The sequence below is a fragment of the Procambarus clarkii genome, chromosome 86 (genome assembly GCF_040958095.1).
Source record: "Procambarus clarkii isolate CNS0578487 chromosome 86, FALCON_Pclarkii_2.0, whole genome shotgun sequence".
In the NCBI taxonomy this organism is placed as follows: domain Eukaryota; kingdom Metazoa; phylum Arthropoda; class Malacostraca; order Decapoda; family Cambaridae; genus Procambarus; species Procambarus clarkii.
Window position 1 is genome coordinate 18,904,688 of NC_091235.1, and position 20,104 is coordinate 18,924,791.

Here is a 20,104-nt window from a genome sequence, read left to right on the forward strand (position 1 = left end):
TGTAGGTGATGTGGTGGTGGGGGGGGCTTGTTGTAGATGATGTGGTGATGGTGGGGGCTTGTTGTAGGTGATGTGGTGGTGGTGGGGACTTGTTGTAGGTGATGTGCTGGTGGTGGGGGCTTGTTGTAGGTGACGTGGTGGTGGTGGGGACTTGTTGTAGGTGATGTGGTGGTGGTGGGGACTTGTTGTAGATGATGTGGTGGTGGTGGGGACTTGTTGTAGGTGATGTGGTGGTGGTGGTGGGGGCCTGGATTAGACACAGTAGCGATACTGTTGGTGCGTGAGGATTAGTTAGCCACAACACACACACACACAGGTGCAACCCTGGATAATTATACCTCCCGGCTGCTTCCTCGGTAAACCGCCGCTCAGGTGAACTATACTCTCCTAGTTGTGCTTGGAGGGGTTGAGCTTTGGCTCTTTGGTCCCGCCTCTCGACTGTCAATCAACTGGTGCACAATGACAACATACACCAACCGACACCTCTTAAGGGCCTCGATCCCACGTATCTCAAACACCAATAATCGCCAACAGGACATAAGCACCTAAGCTGACATATACACCTAACTATACACTTAACTTTATTATATAATAATATTAATTTATATGCATGAAAACAAACCTATTTTTGAATATAGAGTAGCGTTTAAAATGACGAATGAGTCGTTGGTTCGGCCGCCGCCTGGAGGAGCCTAGCCTTGATGACAAGTAGAAAATGCTTCACCCCGCGTACTACAAATACAAATAATTACCATCAGAGTACTTGACCTAACCTAAGCGCAGAATACGCAACATGCCAATTCTGTATACAATCATATTTATTTACATTTGTAATAGTTCCTATTTTGAATGAACATCATGTTAAAATTTACGAATACGCCTTTTGAGGTCGGCCGCTGGATGGAATGGACATTGCCTGAGGACGGGTTGAACTACAAATAAAAGCCAACAGGACCTAATCACCCAACCTAAACTACGACTAATTTTACACAACACTGAAATATGTAATCATATTAATATATTTTTGAGAAAAGGTAAATTTAAATACATTACATTGAACTCCATGACTACATCTTTAGGGTCCGGCTGCCGCTTGCACGAACCCCTCCTGAGAACAAGTTACATTTCAACAGTTGCAACAAAAGCACAAGTTCGACACCCGACAGTTTGTGTGCTCAATCATCAACACCAAAATGAACACTGTTGAGCTTCGAGTGCAGAGAACGGGGCTCTGTTGGGTTGTATTAATACAACTGAATGACTTCGCGAATTTTGGATTGACCTCTCGACTTGTCGAGCAAATAATTACCATTATTATTACCAAATAATAATAACTCCTAAAGAGCATATATCTGCACAGCAAGTAGAGTTTGCATCTTAAATATAATAAAGATGCATTCAGCATGTGAGGCGCTCTATAACAAGGTTAATACAACCGCTTAGTCGACGTAATACACGGGCTTTGATAATGCCGGATTTTGCGGTTGTTGCATATCTGTTAGAGTGCGGCTGTTGGCCCTGCAGAAGGTGCTTGGTGACCGTATGGTGTTGGACTGAAGGCCCGTCACACCGTGAGAGGGCTTATTAAGGTCACCATAAAATCATCTGGATCAACCAACAGTCCTGAACGTGTTCGGGACTGAGGTAAATACTGTGTGTAAATACACACACGAAGCACGGTACACCAATCAGTGTATGTGTACTGTCTGCACACCAGAGGTCTGTATACAGTATACATGCCTCTTTGAGTATTTGTTGCTGATTATGCATGACAGTTATTCACCTTTAACTGCGGACTAAAGCGACGGGAATGTATGCCGATAGAGGAATCAGTTGGCAGAGTTAATTAGGCATGAGGAATCCTCCTCATTAACGACTTGACTGAATATATAGTGACAGGATGCCATTTTTTTCTTATTCCCTTTCCTGCGAGTGACGTGTACTATTGGACTCACGGATCTTCGTGTGTTATTGTTGTGTTGACGGGAAAGTTCAGAACAGGAGAGACAGAAAATAAACCAAGGCCAGTGTACTATGGGCCCAGGACGACCTGTTGGGTAGTGGTGTCACTGAGATTAAAAGCAGTTTGTTGTTAATTATAATGAGAATTGATAGGTCGTCTCTCTCTAATCTATTTGCTAGTGTCTCTATAGCAAATAGCAGAGCTGTTCTAGGCAGCATAACGGCGATGTTGAAACAGAAAGTACCAAAAGTATATTACGGCTTGACGTGAGTTTCAGTATTTCTAATAATTTCTTATATACGAAAGGTTATACAAAATTTGCCACAGGTAATATTATAACCGGCCCGCTCTTGTGCTACAAGGTATTTATAAAAGTCTAGTTTTAATGGAGGAGTATTTGAAAGCGATCTGCGTCCTGTAGTCTGGACTGAAATGGATGGCACTGATCACCGGAACTGGTTTAAAAAATACATTTTAATTAAGTGTGGTTTATTGTTATGTAAAGTTAGTAAATGAAGTTAATTTGTCTGGGGAATTTGTGCCTAAATAATGCATTTCTATTTTATTTTAATGCTCTTACATTTGAGGTAATTGTATTTAGAAGGAATCGTTGTGGTTATTTTACATAGACTGGTCAACGTCCAATTAGTTAGGGAAGGCTGAGAGAATATAGAAATAAAAAGTCTCCTATAGTTTTTCCTCGTTTTGAATCCAGAAAAAATGGGAATAAAATTAGTAATACGTTTTCTTCCAAGAGTTCATGACTTTTTGTCCTCTTCTCAAACACGTTTCAAAATATATTTTTGTGAACGTGAATACTTTCCGCAATTTTTTCTTTATCGTTTCATCTTTTTTTTCCGTCGATAAATACCTGCTGCATGGCTCGTTACGCTTGAAAATCATAATGTAATAAAGGTTTCAAGCCAGAAGTTGTAATGCAGGAGAAAATTTCCCCAAGACGGTCAAGTTCTTTGTAAAGGAGATCGGATTTAGCTGCGCGCGCATATGGGTGATGTGAGAGAGAATCCCAGCCTGATGCACAACAGTTTTAACTCTTTTGAGCATAGCGTCAAAATCCCGGGGGTTCTAATGAATGTTAACAACATGATAATATTGCAACCCGTCCTCTTACCAGAACGTCGCATTTTGACGTATACTCTAAGGCCAAAATTCGTCGTGCTAGAAAATGGCAGCGGCTCGCGAAATTGACGTACTGTCCCGTTTTCTGTTTTGGGTCCTCTGGTGGCTTAGGATAAGGGGCATTTTAGTACGACAGTTTCTTAACGTTAGGAGGATGGGCTGAATATTGACGCTTCCTAAGGACTTCCTACGTGGGTTAAGTGGGCTGTCTAGGTTCCGAAAGCGCTGGGTTAGGGCTAGATGGCCAGTGTGTGTAACACTTTTTCTTGCAACGCCTCCAGAACACCCTTCTAATGATAATGCTGGTTGAGTGGCCCCTCTGATGATAATGCTGGTTGAGTGGCCCCTCTGATGATAATGCTGGTTGAGTGGCCCTTCTAATGATAATGCTGGTTGAGTGGCCCCTCTGATGATAATGCTGGTTGAGTGGCCCCTCTGATGATAATGCTGGTTGAGTGGCCCCACTAATGATAATGCTGGTTGAGTGGCCCCTCTGATGATAATGCTGGTTGAGTGGCCCCTTTAATGATAATGCTGGTTGAGTGGCCCCATCTAATGATAATGCTGATTGAGTGGCCCAACTAATGATAATGCTGGTTGAGTGGCTCCCTCTAATAATAATGCTGATTGAGTGGCCCCTTTAATTATCAACATCAGTATTGTGGGGCGGGAAAACCGATGTTTTAATACTATGGTTCCAGAGATTAGTCTAATTGTTGTTTTGTTAGGATTCCATTAATCCACAAATAAAATTCAATTAGCCAATTAATTGTCTACAGGGAATAGCAGTCAACGTGAAACTGGCGGCGTCAATGTATCGGCGTTCGTCCCAATGAGCCAATTTTTTTATTTTTTTTCGGTGTTCGTTAATTTGCTGTGAATTTGTTGGTTTGTTTGTGCACGACGAGCCTCAAAATCTGCCCGGGCATGTGGATGGGCCAAAGTTAATTATGCGTTGATTATCTGAAATGAGCAACGCGTGCCGAATGCTCAATGGTTGCAGAGCACAAATTTGGCGTTTAATTTTGTATTTTTTGTCTATTTTGTTTAATACAGATTTAGACATCCTGTTTTGGTTTTGTAAGATATTAGAATTAAGTAGGTTAAAATTTAGTTTGTGTATTGTTATCACTTGGGAGCTTGATGTGTAATTTGGTGATCATATCTTTAGCCTCGTTATCGTGACTCATCATCTATATTTGGAAGCTTTTCCTTGGGATGAAACTATCGTCTTTACCATTCAATTGATGAATGGTTGACATTTTCGGGATCAAACGAGAAGGTTTAATGACAGGAAGGTGCAGGTAGCGAGTCGTCTTGGCGGACTTCCTTGTAAGGGAGCGGAAGCCCAGGGAGCTTCGTCTGAATGATGTAAACACAGTCGCAGGCTTTATCGTTCTCTAAGGGGGTCGTCCTCTAGGACTCTGTTAACCGATTCCTTCATACACCACTCCTGCCACCTCCCTCTCTTTTTCCATCATTCCCCGTTCTTCCTTCCCTCTGTCTCTTACCTTCCCCGTTTCTCCTTCCCCTGTCGTCTTCCTCCTCTTTCTTCCTGCTTCCACTGTTCCTCATCCCTTCCTCCTTCCACAGTTCTTCATGCCTCCCTCTCACGTTCCTTCTTTCCCTTTCTGTTCCTCATCCTTTGTCCGGTCCTCTCTCTCCTCACTTTCTTTTCCACTCCCTCTCATCCACCAACATTCTTCCTCTCTCGTTCACCCTCCCCTTCTATCCCCGTTCCTCCTTTGTCTCTTTCTCCGCCGTTCCGATTTCCACTCTTCCCTCCCTTTCTTCGTAAGTACAAGTCAGTGTATGAGTGAGAACACACACACACACACACACACACACACACACACACACACACACACACACACACACACACACACACACACACAACACACACACACACACACACACACACACACACACACACACACACACACACACACATTTGATGTCTTTGAGGAATAGAATGTCTTATGTTAAGTTTTTGTAGCCCTTTTTAGGTTCAAATTTGACATTTTGTTTAATAAAATGTGACGAGGTCCTTAGTTATAAAGTGGTAAGTTATCAGCACTACTTCTGAGATGTGTTGGCCGTATTCTTGATCGATAACTGTGGCAAGCAGCGTCTTATTCCTTATTCTCTCTGGTGTCTGCCTTGTTGCTATTTATATATATAAAAATCATTCTGATTTGGCTTAGTGTTGGGCTTAAGGACTATCGACCTCTGGCGGGTTATCAAGGGCACTCCAGTGCCATGTTGATGAACCAGGAAGTACACTTTAGTTCTGAAAATAGTCCAGGAATATAGTATAAACTCTCAGTGTATATTACACAGAGATGTGGGTATACCTCTCGGAGTATATATATATCCCTTCCTGTTCCTCCCCTTAGTTAAATACTTTGTTGATCACTAATTTGAAAACCAAAAAATAAGTCTCTTTCTTATATTAACTTCTGGATGTGTTTCCTGCGCCAGTGAGGCGAGCGACCACGGGTACTGACCTCGACTGTGCCTGGAAAACAGTTTTCTCGATTTCGATATATTTTTGTCCGGCCAGGAGCCATGGCTTTATCTTGCACCGTGTTTCCTTATTGGCTTCCGCACCTCGCACTTAATAAGTGTTCTGTCTCACGCCATCTCTGGTGATTTTGTCAGTGGAACTTTGTGTGGAACAGCAATGAAATTATTTTTATCGATGGTTAAACATGTATTTAAGCTCATAAGCTCATCTGGATCATCTAGAAGTCTGTTGATTTTATTAGATGATCCATGGATATGTGGCTCTTCTTGCATGATACTATGAGAAATGTAATATCTAGTGTAGCTTTCACTTTGTCTGAGATCTTAAAAATTTCGAACAAGTTTTTGGTGTGTTGTCAGGTTTCTTATAGGTAATCCAAGGTTATAGCCAACTCCGCTTTTGAAGGTATATCCATTTATTAACTCGCCAGTTCTATTATGCTTTTGGAGGCTAACTTGTGATGGAGTTCACATGGAATGGAGTCTCTCACATCATAATGTCGTCTCTCTATCTCTAGCACAGATAACGACGAAAAATAATCACTTAAAATTATTTAGCTAGTGTTAAAGGCATTGATACATTTTAATGCAATAAGTATGGCAAATAGTTCAGTCTGAAGAGTTGAATCACTGTGCCACATCACTTTCATGGTAAATATAGTTCTCGTCGAAATTTTGCTTAAACGGGAAGTGGTAAATGCCTTGAACAATCCGCGTATTCCTCCCTGGCATTAACCACTATTCACATTAATCCTTGTTACATATAAATGGGTCCGTTTATCCTCATTGAGCCAAGCAGGTTGAGATAGCGTACGGTTTTCTCCCTGTCTGTGTCTATCATCTCCAAATCCCACCTTCGCCAAGGGCGATGGTACCACGGCCCCGTTGACTACACTCTGACAACATTTGCCCCGCTATGAAAGAGACGGCAGGGAGTGCGGACATACTGCCATCCAGAATGATGAATTTTCCTGACGTATTCTTCCTCTTGTCTGACGCGCTGTTCCTCACCTCCAGCGGGCTCCTCACTTCAGCTCCTCACTTCATGCATGGCAAGCGTGCGGGGAACATTTACGGGATAATAATGTGTTTCCAGGGACACTCTGGGGGTGAGTCCCCCCAGGGATGGGTGACAGTGACAAGTGGTTCGCGCATCACCACGCAGCCAACCTTTCTTGTTGGTCTCTCTCTCTCGGCCGGTTTTCCTGAACATTGCGTGGAAATGATACACAAGGAAAAGTTACAGGAGTCACCAAATTTTGTATTCATTTATTTTTTACGTGATCTGATATAAAAGTTAGTCATAAGTTGGGTTGATGAAGGAATATTTTTTCTTTGTATACATATACGTAGTGCTTAAGTTTGGTTAGAAAGAGGGAAGGTTAGGTTAAGTTAGGTTAGAAAGAGGGAAGGTTAGGTTAAGTTAGGTTAGAAAGAGGGAAAACTTAATTTTTGCATTTCTGGGTATTGCTCCGGTCATTGAATCGTTTGTTGATTGATTAAGTGTGGGTGAACCAATTGAGTGGGTGAGCCAGTTGAGTGAATGGTTGGATGAGTGTGGGTGAGTCAGCTTCGGGCTGACTGCAACATAATCAGCCATCTCTTTAAACGGTAAAACCAAGACAAAACTCTTTAAAACGTAATTACTTACGAAGTATCCAGCCGACCGTTAGAAATGCAATTATATTTCAACATTAGTGAATAATTAACAATTTTAGACATTCTAGGCCAAGAGATAGTCGATAAAGAACGTGGATACGGTCGGTTCCATCAACTATTGCACTGCTCCCTGATTAGTTACTTATTTATTCACACAGACGGAAGCATGCACTGTCCTGTACGTATGTTAAATCTTTGGATATATCTAAAAGAAAATATTGGGGTTCTATTCACCTGGGCTGTAGGAGACTCGAACCGTTGACCCCCACGCGTGGGAGGCCGACGCTCTATCGACTGGGCTATGAGCAGTCTTATAATACTGGGGCCCTTTTTCTCTTACTCCTTCTTCCTCCTTTATCCCTTCTCTTGCCTCTTCCTACCCCCCACCCTTCTTCCTCCTCTTGGTCCTACTTCCTCTTCATCCGCCATCATCTGCTTCCTCTGCTTCCTCCTGAGAATAACAACAGTGATTTGTCTAAACATGTACAGTACCTGATTAATTGATTACATCATAACAGACATAATTAGCTGACAGCCCAACAACAGGGACGATTTTTGAAGAATTTCTCAGTGACAATTGTGTAAAACGTGAGGAGACGAGGCTCGTTGATGTCTAATGTGCTCGAGAGGCCGTCTCAGGATAGTTATGGTGGCAGTGGTGGTGGCAGTGATGGTGGCAATGGTGTTGACAGTACTGCCAGTGCCGTTCCAGTGCCTTTCCAGTGGGGGTTGGCGATGATATAAAACTTTCCAGCAAAAAATACACAAAATCCAGCAATCATCTGACAATAGAATCCTCAACTAAACAACCTCTACAACACCTGCCAACAACATGAGGTTGTTGGCAGGTGTTGCCAACTCTAAAAGGAGCCTCACTGTTACTTACAACCAAAATAGCCGTTACTGACAGCAACATTTCAAGTTGATGGCCGACTTCTAAAAAAAACATTTATTATTAACATTTTTGTTTTGGAAAAGCGGCCCCAAAGTCTGACATTGTCCACTGCGGGGGGTGAGAGGGGGGGGGAGGATGTGTTCGGTGAATATTCGGACATAACAGGAGTTAAAACTCCTGTGTAGTGTGTTATTGCTCCTGTGTTGTGTGTTATTGCAAGGAGGTGCCGCCCACGCTGTTGAGCATCTAGTGTAGGCCTATTGTTATTAATTCGTCTGGACTGCTATAGGCTCTGGAAGACTTTTCCTACCTTTGTTTAATTAACGTAAGAGGCAATTGGTAGTTCAAGGTTCTCCTCTACACTTCTTAGCTTCTCCCTTGGCGAACCTTTTGAGGGGATATAATTTAATTCAAGTTATTCATTTAATCTGCTTGTCGCTAATGACACAAAACGACTTACTATTGATGTTAGCAGAGGCTTTTGTTCGACACGAGTCAGGCCAGGTTCAAATCAGTCTTTGAGGAAGATGTCTTTGATCACACAATTTGTGTTTATATTACGTGTAACAAGTGGTAATGCAATAATGCCTCTATGACATTGACGAGCCGAAATACGATCTTTCCGAAACTAGTATTAAAACGATATTTCGGGCAAGTGATAGTTACGAAATTCATACTTTTTTTTTACTGTTTCCTAGGAAAATTCTGAATACTCAGAGTTCTTCTTTAAACACAGTATTTTATTGCTGGGATTGATATAGGCCCTTAATTGCAAATAGTATTTCTATTATGTTGCAATTGTTAGCGTATCAAGAACTTATAAATGGAACGGTTTTTATTGTGTAAATATGGAAGAAACAATCACGCTATGCAGGATCTGTATAGAATCCATATGTAGATAAAGTTCTGTTAAGTTTGCGGGAATGGTTACTTCTAACGAGTTTGTGTTAAAAGTTAATTTCAACCTTGAAGCGTTTTAATTTTTCATGAAACGTTGCTTGCGATCTGAAGGTGGTAAGTGAAGGTAAGCTAAAACGAAAGACTACTTAGTTTACACCTAAAATAGATTTTAGGCCAACTAAAATTGGCCAAGAAATGTCTGATTTTACAGTGTTTGTATATATCGTGTCCTGCCACTCTACAGGTGTTCCCTCTTAACCTGTATCCATTTTTTTTATTTTTTATATATACAAGAGTTTTTAAATTCTTGTAAAGCCACTACACGATTAGCGTTTCAGGCAGGTCCTTAATCTTAATTTTTCCCCTGGAATACGACCCGCAAAATCGTTTAACAACCAGATACCCATTCAATGCTGGGTGAACAGAGGCTACAGTTAAAGATTAGCGCCCAATCAATCCTCCCTGGCCAGGATACGAACCCAAGCCAAAGCGTTCGCGAAGCGCCGGACGGGTGTTTTACCACTGCGCCACGGAACTACTTAATTTGGTTCCTGATGGTGTTTTAAACACAGACTCCAGCGAGAATTTGGTCTAAATAGAGCGACTGAATATGTACGGTGGTTAGTTTGAGATTAACAATTCAGCCACTAATTGGCTGTTAACGTGGAGATTTGTAGATTGAAACGTGTGTGGAACAAAAGGGTCAATTGGCAATACCGTAACGAGCCCCGATTGGTCAGCAGGAGTTGTTCCAGGGTTTGTAAACATGGACAATGTTGTATACGCACTTGTATACAGGTTGCAGACTTATGTATGAACTTACATAAATACACTCAGGCTCATGCGCATGTAAGTATAACGTTGTGTATATAAACACAGGTTTTTATAATGCTCTTCCACTCTATACTTCTCATCTTTAGCTGTGACATTATGTATTTGTTTCATGTTATTTTAGTCTAGTTTGGCATAATTATATTCGTCTCGTTCGTATGTTGAGAGCAAACCCGCGGCCTTACTTGCTTATGGTTATATGGAATGGTGAGATTTCTTCATCACAATCCCTTGATCACCATCCTAATAGCTCTGAAAATGATCCAAACCTCACCACTGAATGCATTCAAACCAATAGGGGGTTCCGTTCACCTGGGCTCTAGGAGACTCGAACTCTGGACCCCATTGATATAATTGGTCAATGTGAAAGGCACGCACCTTAGACAACTAGGCCACGACACGGTCAAAAACATTGCACTCTGGGTAACCTTCCCAGGTTGCAATATTTTTTACCATGTCGTGGCCTAGTGGTCTTAAGACGTGTGCATGCGTTGTACCCAGATCATAGGTTCGAATCCACATCACAGCTCCAACTGATTTTCTCATTAATACATCACGATAATGTGATTTTTCTCTGCATTGGTCAGTGTGTTAATGGCGACCATGAAAACACGCGACATTGGTTGAAGTAGAACACACAACCGGTGACGTTGGTTGTGCTGGAACACAAAACCAAAGTATTCGATATATTTCCTGAAGCCGAGATGGTAAATCGCTCAATACGGGTCCCTGCTCAACACCGGTGTTTCCTGCACATGTTCATTGGATAGTGAGACTGCTCCCCTCCCTATTTGGGGCCGCAGCATTGCTGTTCATTAATGTTCAATAATGATAGAGTTGTCTTGGAAAATGTTACTGGAGAGGTTACAGCATTACTAACAAAACTTGTAAGTAATTAGACAGATGTGTTTGGTCGTTTACTTACCAATTTCCTCTAAATAGATTAAGCGATCATGGTACAGATTACACCTTGATTTTATTTAGAATGTAATACAATAATTATAAAAATAATGCAATGAGTTGATAATTGAATGTGTGTGCCTTGTATAATTACAAATTGAATTGTACTTTCATTTAGACGGTTAGTTTCATAAGCTCCAAGACTCTAATACCAGATACGTAATTAAAACTTCCTATTACTTTTTTGTAACCAAAACATAATTACGTAGTTAATATTTTTAATAGCTATATTAAGTATACAAAAGTATAAAATATAATAAGTATTTATATATATATATATATATATATATGACAATGTCAGACCACGGAGGAAAAATGAAACAGGAAATTTCCTTAAGTACTTTCGTATATTAAATACATCTTCAGAAGGTGACCTTCTGAAGATGTATTTAATATACGAAAGTACTTAAGGAAATTTCCTGTTTCATTTTTCCTCCGTGGTCTGACATTGTCACATTCTTAATCACGTGTTTATTTTCGTGATATACACACACACACATATATATATATATATATATATATATATATATATATATATATATATATATATATATATATATATATATATATATATATATATATAAAGTATAAAAGTGTAAATAGATATAAAAGATAAATTATGTTATATATAAGTTTCAGGTCCAAATATAATAGTTAATATTTCTGCCAATTATAAGTATATATTTTTATTTCAGGTAAGTGACAAGAAGACCAGAGTGAAGGAACTTCATGAAAGAAACGGGCTTTAAGGTAAGTGTCACTTTAACTGTTAATTAATTCCTCATTCCAATCTTTAAACGATGTTCATCGGAACATCGATGTTCCGATGAACATCATTTAAAGGCTGAACTTTTAGGCTGAACAGAACATATAACTGCTGTTTTGACCGTCTTGACCGCGCTGCACTTCCGAGTCGGCAGCAATTCTGGTGCTGTGGTCTTACAGTAACCCGTTATCGCCAGCGTTCCCAACGTCTACAAACTGTCGTACTAAACTGCCCTTATCCTAACCTATCAGCTTACCCACGAACAGAAAATGGGACATTATGGCAATTTCGCGAGACGCTGCTATTTTCTTCAACGACAGTTTTTGCCCTTAGGTAGAGTATACGTCAAAATGCGACGTGCTATTAGGAGGAGGGCTTGCTCACAGTTACCACCTGAGACTCTCCTTAACAGTTAGCACCTGAGACTCTCCTGGGTCACAGTTATCACCTGAGACTTGGTCGCACCTATGTGGAACTCTAATTGTGTTGCTTCTTCAAGAGGAAGGAAGTAAGCAGCCATTACTGTTGTGGAGCCTGCTGGACGACGCCATGTACTCTAGTCATGACTAGAAGAATCCTTGTGAAGCAGTCTAGCGATTTTTGTGGACAGCCTACGTGAGCGCCAGGGCCTGAGGGCCCCTACGTCATAGATCCCTACGGTAAACCTGTTTAATCGTTTGTTAGATTAGCTTCCAGTGTTTGATCATGTGCCCAGCGATCATAGTGAACATATGTATATATAGGGTAGAAATTTATTGAGCTAGTTAGCAAGTATAAAGAATTAAGAGTTGAGTGGACCTAAAGCAGTAAAGGATGCAGTAGGTTGTGAGCTGAGGAGTGAGTAACAACCTAGTTCGGTTATAGGATGAAGACTTAGGGGAAATGTTGGAGTGATATATATATATATATATATATATATATATATATATATATATATATATATATATATATATAATATATATATATAATATATATATATAATACATATATATATATATATATATATATATATATATATATATATATATATATATATAATATATATATATATATATGTCGTACCTAGTAGCCAGAACGCACTTCTCGGCCTACTATGCAAGGCCCGATTTGCCTAATAAGCCAAGTTTTCCTGAAATAATATATTTTCTCTAATTTTTTTCTTATGAAATGATAAAGCTACCCATTTCATTATGTATGAGGTCAATTTTTTTTATTGGAGTTAAAATTAACGTAGATATATGACCGAACCTAACCAACCCTACCTAACCTAACCTAACCTATCTTTAAAGGTTAGGTTAGGTTAGGTAGCCGAAAAAGTTAGGTTAGGTTAGGTTAGGTAGGTTAGGTAGTCGAAAAAACATTAATTCATGAAAACTTGGCTTATTAGGCAAATCGGGCCTTGCATAGTAGGCTGAGAAGTGCGTTCTGGCTACTAGGTACGACATATATATATATATATATATATATATATATATATATATATATATATATATATATATATATATATATATATATATATATATTGTATATGGCAGGTCAGTCTTCCCGAAAGGTTTACTGTGGTCATACGAGTGGACTGAAGATGACATCCTTCACCTTCATGTAAACTGGTATACCACGCTTGCTTTCTGGAGAGGGTTGTATTGTTTATTGAGGCTGTTCTGAAGTGTTAAATCACCAGTCCTTTTATAAGAAATGTATATGTTTATCTCTCAGAATGTTTGATAATATGTTTATGGGTTGTGATGTGTCTATATATGTATGAACACGATGTACTGAACGGGGTGAGAATAGCTTGAGCTACCTCACCCCTTTGTGGGTATTTTACCTCAATAAAATTATTCCAATTTCAGTTCAGTTCTTTTTGTGTTGTTGGAAATAATGAATTATAAATTTTTGATTTGGGTTTTGTCTGTTTCACTCCATTTGAAATTATATTTTTCATTATTCATTCTTCTGCTTTATACTATGAGCTCATAGTGGTTTGTAATAGAGCTTTATGGGATGAGTTGCTTGCTCTTCTGGTTACTGTTTTCTGTATCGTTTTCCTAAATATCTTCTGGTGTGGGTGTTGACTTTTCTCTTTATATAGAACAGTAGAGTAGTAAGGCGAGGATGAGGAGCTGATGGTCCCATTAGTTGCGTAAAGAGTTTTAAACTTTAAGGTGTTGTAGGGTGATACATTAGCTTCCTTGGTTGTTTTAGGTTTAGGCGTCTTATATGTGTCCTTTGGTTACAGTTATTAAACAGTTTACAAGCATGAAAACTTCCCAATCAACTGTTGTTAATGTTATAAACAGTCCCCTGGTGCTTCGAAGCTCATTAACTGTTTAATAATTGTAAACAAAGCCGCCAAAGATTGAGAAAAGATGTACAGGATTCGGAAGTGCTTGCTTCACTGATTCACTGCTTCGTGAATCTCGTCCCTCATCTGTATTTATTTGAAACAAAAATTACTATCTTCGGAGCGCTTCGCGGTCGTTCATAACAATAATACATTGATGATGGACTCGTAGTGCTTCAGAGCTCGTAAATTGTTGAAAAATATATATACAAACTAAAACACCATGATCGAGGTATCATGTGTAGAGATCTCGTAAATGGACACATAAGTGGTTGGTGTATCCTGGCTGGGCTGGGATACATCCTGATGTATCCTGGCTCGGCTGGGATACATCCTGATGTATCCTAGCTCGGCTGGGATACATCCTGGTCTTGCTGACACGGTGCATGTTAACCCCGTAGCGGTAAGCCCCCGCCAATGGACGTAGTTAATTGTTCGCAGGTATTTTAATTATACCGTTTTACCTTTGATGACGTGTGTCAGGTGGTAATTAAAGTTCTTATCTTAAACTTTCCAGCATTGACGATGGCCTTCAGTGAACATTGTACATATATATATATATATATATATATATATATATATATATATATATATAAGTTGTACAATATATATATGTAAGTTGCATTTTTTTATATTAATGTGTATTGCACATTTCTCACTCTCGTGTGTGTGTGTGTGTGTGTGGGTGTGGGTGTGTGTGTGTGTGTGTGTGTGTGTTTACTATTTGTACGCTTATGTCATGGTTTTATCAACAACGGAAGATTGTAGTTTTTGAGTTGCGTGGTTTTGAAGATTTTTTTTAGAACAGTTTATACAATAATAATTTTTTTTTTTAACATATCGTCAGTAGAATTACGTCACGGCGTTTTACGTCAGAATAACGTCAGCAGAGTGACGTCAACAGACAAAGTAGTCTCATAATCTCTTGATCAGGAACCAGTTAACGAAGTATTCCATAGTCTGGAGACTGGTTTTCATTTTGCCTATATCATTTTGTCTACCCTTCATTTTAGCTATAAATGCACGTCATTACATTTAAAATTCATTTCGTGTATGTGCTTCATTTCATTTATACTTCATTCATCATTACTTCACTACATAACTCATGGAAATAAATGAGCAGATGAACCGATTCCTCGTATCATGATGATGTGAGAGAAAACGGGAAGTGAAGGAGGAAATGTTTCATTGATACAATAAAAATGTGAACGTATACAAGTTATCAGTTGATTAAACTTCGTAAAAAATGCGTAATGAGGTGATGAAGATCTGTACATCTATCAACATTGTAATTAAATACACAGGAACGTCTAATAGCAGCTTGGGGAAAAAACTGCGGTTCATTTCTTGGCGACTGATGTGTTGCATACTTTCCCTTTCAAATACCCACACCACACTTCCACCCAAACGGAACACCTCTGCCACCACCTCTTACTCGCCCACACTCAAGTCCCACACAACACACACTCAACTCCCAGCCCACACAGCCACCCACAAAAACACCACTGCCGGATTGCCCAATGTAAAATCAAAAGTTTTTGTTTATACATTTATCATTTGGAAAGTCTGCGTTAAGTATAGTACATTATACGGCGCTATATGACAACTAACACCTTATACTCCTCACCCATGGAGTGATGTGGTGGAGGCTGACTCCATACACAGTTTCAAATGTAGGTATGATAGAGCCCAGTAGGCTCAGGAATCTGTACACCAGTTGATTGACAGTTGAGAGGCGGGACCAAAGAGCCAAAGCTCAACCCCCGCAAGCACAATTAGGTGAGTACAATTAGGTGAGTACCCACGTACACTCTACCCCATCACCCACTTACACCCTACCACCCTTACCCACTTACATCTATCTTTCCGTCTTTCTCTCTGTTCCTGTGTCTGTTTCGCTTTCCTGGCACCAGTCTGTAGACCTCGTAGACATGTTCACCACGTGGCACGTGAGGTGTGTGAGCGGAGGACTGACACACTAAATATAGCAGCTGGCAGGTTAAGGGAATGAGAACACATCGAATACATATTACATACTATTACAAGCATGGTATGATAGATATATTTTTTTATTTTGCCGACATCAGTGCATAATGTTTATATTATTGAAAGAAAAAATATATAATAACTAGGAAGAACCACAGCAGAGCCTTGTCTGGCCATGGAAGAACCACAACAAGGCCTTGTCTGGCCATGGAAGAACCACAGCAGAGCCTTGTCTGACCATGGAAGAACCACAGCAGGACCTTGTCTGGCCATGGAAGAACCACAGCAGGGCCTTGTCTGACCATGGAAGAACCACAGCAGAGCCTTGTTTGACCATGGAAGAACCACAGCAGGGCCTTGTCTGACCATGGAAGAACCACAGCAGGGCCTTGCCTGACCTTGGAAGAACCACAGCAGGGCCTTGTCTGGCCATGAAAGAACCACAGCAGGGCCTTGTCTGGCCATGAAAAACCACAGCAGGACCTTGTCTGGCCATGAAAGAACCACAGCAGGACCTTGTCTGGCCATGAAAGAACCACAGCAGGACCTTGTCTGGTCATGGAAGAACCACAGGAGCGCCTTGTCTGACCATGGAAGAACCACAGCAGGACCTCGTCTGGCCATGGAAGAAGCTCATAATATCCTTCGAAGCGTAATGGTTCTCGTATGAACGTTCTTGCCTATTCAACCATTTCTTGATATCTTTCGTTTCACCGTTGCCGAGTCCAGACTCTTGGAGTAGGTTGCAATTGCCTCTTGCAGTGGAGGTAATCTCCTGAGCTCTTTACAAGTGCGAACTTTCTATTTAATGCTTCTGGTACGTGCTTTTCATTTCTAATTTTTTTTACTGAAATACAAAAATAAGACTGGTGGCTCGTTTCCATTTCAGTGATATGGCAGAGAGATTAGTTATATCAACATAAAGGACAAAGGACGATTATTTTTTTCCATTAAATATGTTGTGCCTTCAACATTCTGTTGCACTTTTAAATGCATTAGGTGAATGTGTTTTGTGTGTGTGTTGGTTCCAGATCTAATTTCGTCCAGAGAGGAACCTTGTGGACAAAGAACTTGAGCGGCAAACAGATTTTCTCTGTTCTGGAACTAATGCACTGTGGGCTGCCTAACAGAGGGGTCAGTGTCGTGTATTTTGGTACGATATTGATGTCTTAATTGTTCGTTTTAATTCTGTTCCTTTGATCATTACATATAATATTTAGTTCTAGTAAATTTTAAAATTTAGTGTTTTACTTACCTAGCCCATTGAGAGCAGTGCCTTGCTACCTGGCCTTTTAGGAGCAGTGCCTTGCTGCCTGGCCCTTTGAAAGCAGTGCCACGTCTATCTAACCTTCAGAGAGCAGTGCCACGCTGACCTGACCTTCATGTAGCAGTGCCTCGCCAACCTGGCCCTCTGGGAGCAGTGCCTCGCCAACCTGGCCCTCTGGGAGCAGTGCCTCGCCAACCTGGTCCTTTGGGAGCAGTGCCTCGCCAACCTGGCCCTCTGGGAGCAGTGCCTCGCCAACCTGGCCCTCTGGGAGCAGTGCCTCGCCAACCTGGTCCTCTGGGAGCAGTGCCTCGCCAACCTGGCCCTCTGGGAGCAGTGCCTCGCCTGCGTGGCGCAGCACCACGCAGTCTGACACCTGGAGAGCCCTACCTAACTCTTCCTGGCAACCCGTGACCGACCTCTGCCCCTCCGCTTGGCACTCTCGGAATGCTCGCGGTCATATTTCCGTGGCACTGAGAGACGCGTGACACCGACTGGTGCCCCACACCGCCCTCACATACCCCGACCCTCATGTTTGGCTCAGGTTACTGGTAGATATGAGGTATGGGCGAGGAGTTGGGGAGGGGGATAGGGAGGGGAGTGCCAATCAACGAGGCGGTTGTAGAGAGAGGCATGTATTGCGGTGTGTTGGTGGTCAGGGAGATTGTGGATGATGTGAGGCTGATAGTAAGGTTCCCCCAACTGTAAGTGTTAGATGAAAAGTTACAGGTACATTATTTGCACAGGAACTGAACCCTGTTTTTCATTTAGCTAAGCAAGTTAAAGCATTGCTGAGGTAGTTACAGAGTTTAACATCTGCCTGGGAACGAAACCGATGGATAGAATGGCTGGGTAGTTTCGTGGAAGGAACGTGGCTTGGATGGGTCTTGAATGTAAGCGTAGGTGTGGTGTCTGTATATCAGACATGATATACGATATGAATGCCCTTATAGACTGTGTATTAGTTTACAGATTTTCTGACATATTAAAGCGGAATCTACTGAGTATTCTCTCGTTTCTAACTCAAATCGCCTTCTTTCCTTCCTCCACTACTTCTCCTCACCGCCTCTCCATCTCTTTCCACGCTGATGGATTCTGTAAGCAGTTGACGGGTTGATGACTCTGGTTGAGCGATGGTAGTAGCTTCTGGCTCCCCCGTCGCACAGGCCACGAGGGAGCCAGAGAGAAATTTTAATTAAAGTAGAAAGTTGTAGACTGAGATTCATGGCGTGCTCGCGGCGGGGCACTAAAAGCACCTTCCGCTGAGTGCTCAATATCCCACTACACTATATGTTGTTTAAACAGATCTCTCGCCCTGTCCATGGAGGACAGAACATGTTTATATGCTGGTTACCGTCTTCAACGTATGACCACGTCTGTGGTAGGAAATCAAAATTGACAAGTGTAGATGTAGGGAAGCGCCAGGGTTGAATGAGAGGGGTGGAGGCTTATGGGAGAGTGAGGGAAGAGGGAACCGCAAAGGAAGGATGAGAAGGGTTATTAGGGTACCTCTCACTCTCCTATCCAACCTGTTCTCAGAAAAAAATCAACTCATAGGAATGGATTGAAAACTACATAATTAGTACCATTATCTACTCTCGATGGTTAGGTTAGGTTAAGGTTACTTTAGGTTAAGGTTTGGTTATGTTAGGTTTCATTACGTTTAATTACATTAATAGAGTGAATTTTTCATGATATTGCAAAATATGGAATTCTAAAACTATTTGAGGGTACCCTAGAATTCCATACACAGAAAACCAAATTCTTCAAAGAAAACGTTTTCAGCATATACTTTTATATTTTTAAACCAACTATTTATAATATAGTAAAGTTATAACTTGAGAACGATTTTTGTTCATGACAAGTGTTCACTTGCCAAGTTACATGTAGACTATCACTGGAACCGTAATATGCTTTTAGACCATCACAAATAGATAACTATCCAGGTGGTAGCAGAGGGGGGGGGATTTCTCATGGTAAAGGCTTTCTCTGATGACAACTATCATATAAAGTTTTGGTATGCAAGTCCCAGTGATGTTTCTACATTAATTCATTGGTACTCAGCAATATCATTTTAAACAATTAACTTTTTTTAATACCCAACACAATATGTCACTACAGAATTACTAATTAACTTTTAATTACCAATTAATATTTAACTATGAGTTACCTGTGTTACATATTAATAATTACAAATAAATTCCGTGATTCATAGACCAGAATAAATAATTAACTTTAAATGTTCTGATAACGACAGCAGAGTTCACCAGAGAGATAACCAACACAAACTGATGTTGACTAGACCACACACACTAGAAGGTGAAGGGACGACGACGTTTCGGTCCGTCCTGGACCGAACTAAATGTACGACCAAAAATTTCAGCAGTTTCCATGCGGTCCTCGGCCGGATGGAAGGCACAAGATGAAGACTCATACATAATGCACACTTTAATTAGTCACCTGATCCCTACCAGGAACACAGACGAGGGCTCAACCCTCCCCCCTGCTTGAGTGCCCTGCTTGAGTGCCCTGCTTGAGTGCCCTGCTTGAGGCGAGAAACTGCCTCAGACGACAGTATAGTGACCTGGGCTGACCCCTACGCCACTGACGACCATCTAAACCAAATTTTAACAATTGTTGACTTTTTTTGGTTGCGGAGCATGTTCTTTGTTCTGTGAAGGTCATTAGGCTCGGTTTTGTTGTGTTTAGTTAGTGTTCTATAACACGTCATAATTAGAGGCAATTTAAGCCTTATGACACTATATCCTGACGGCATTATAGCCTCTCGTACTTTTGGTTCCTTGTCTCGTTCCATGATATTCCATGGCAGTGTTATATGATAAGCCTCTTAAAAGGTCCTTCCCACTCTC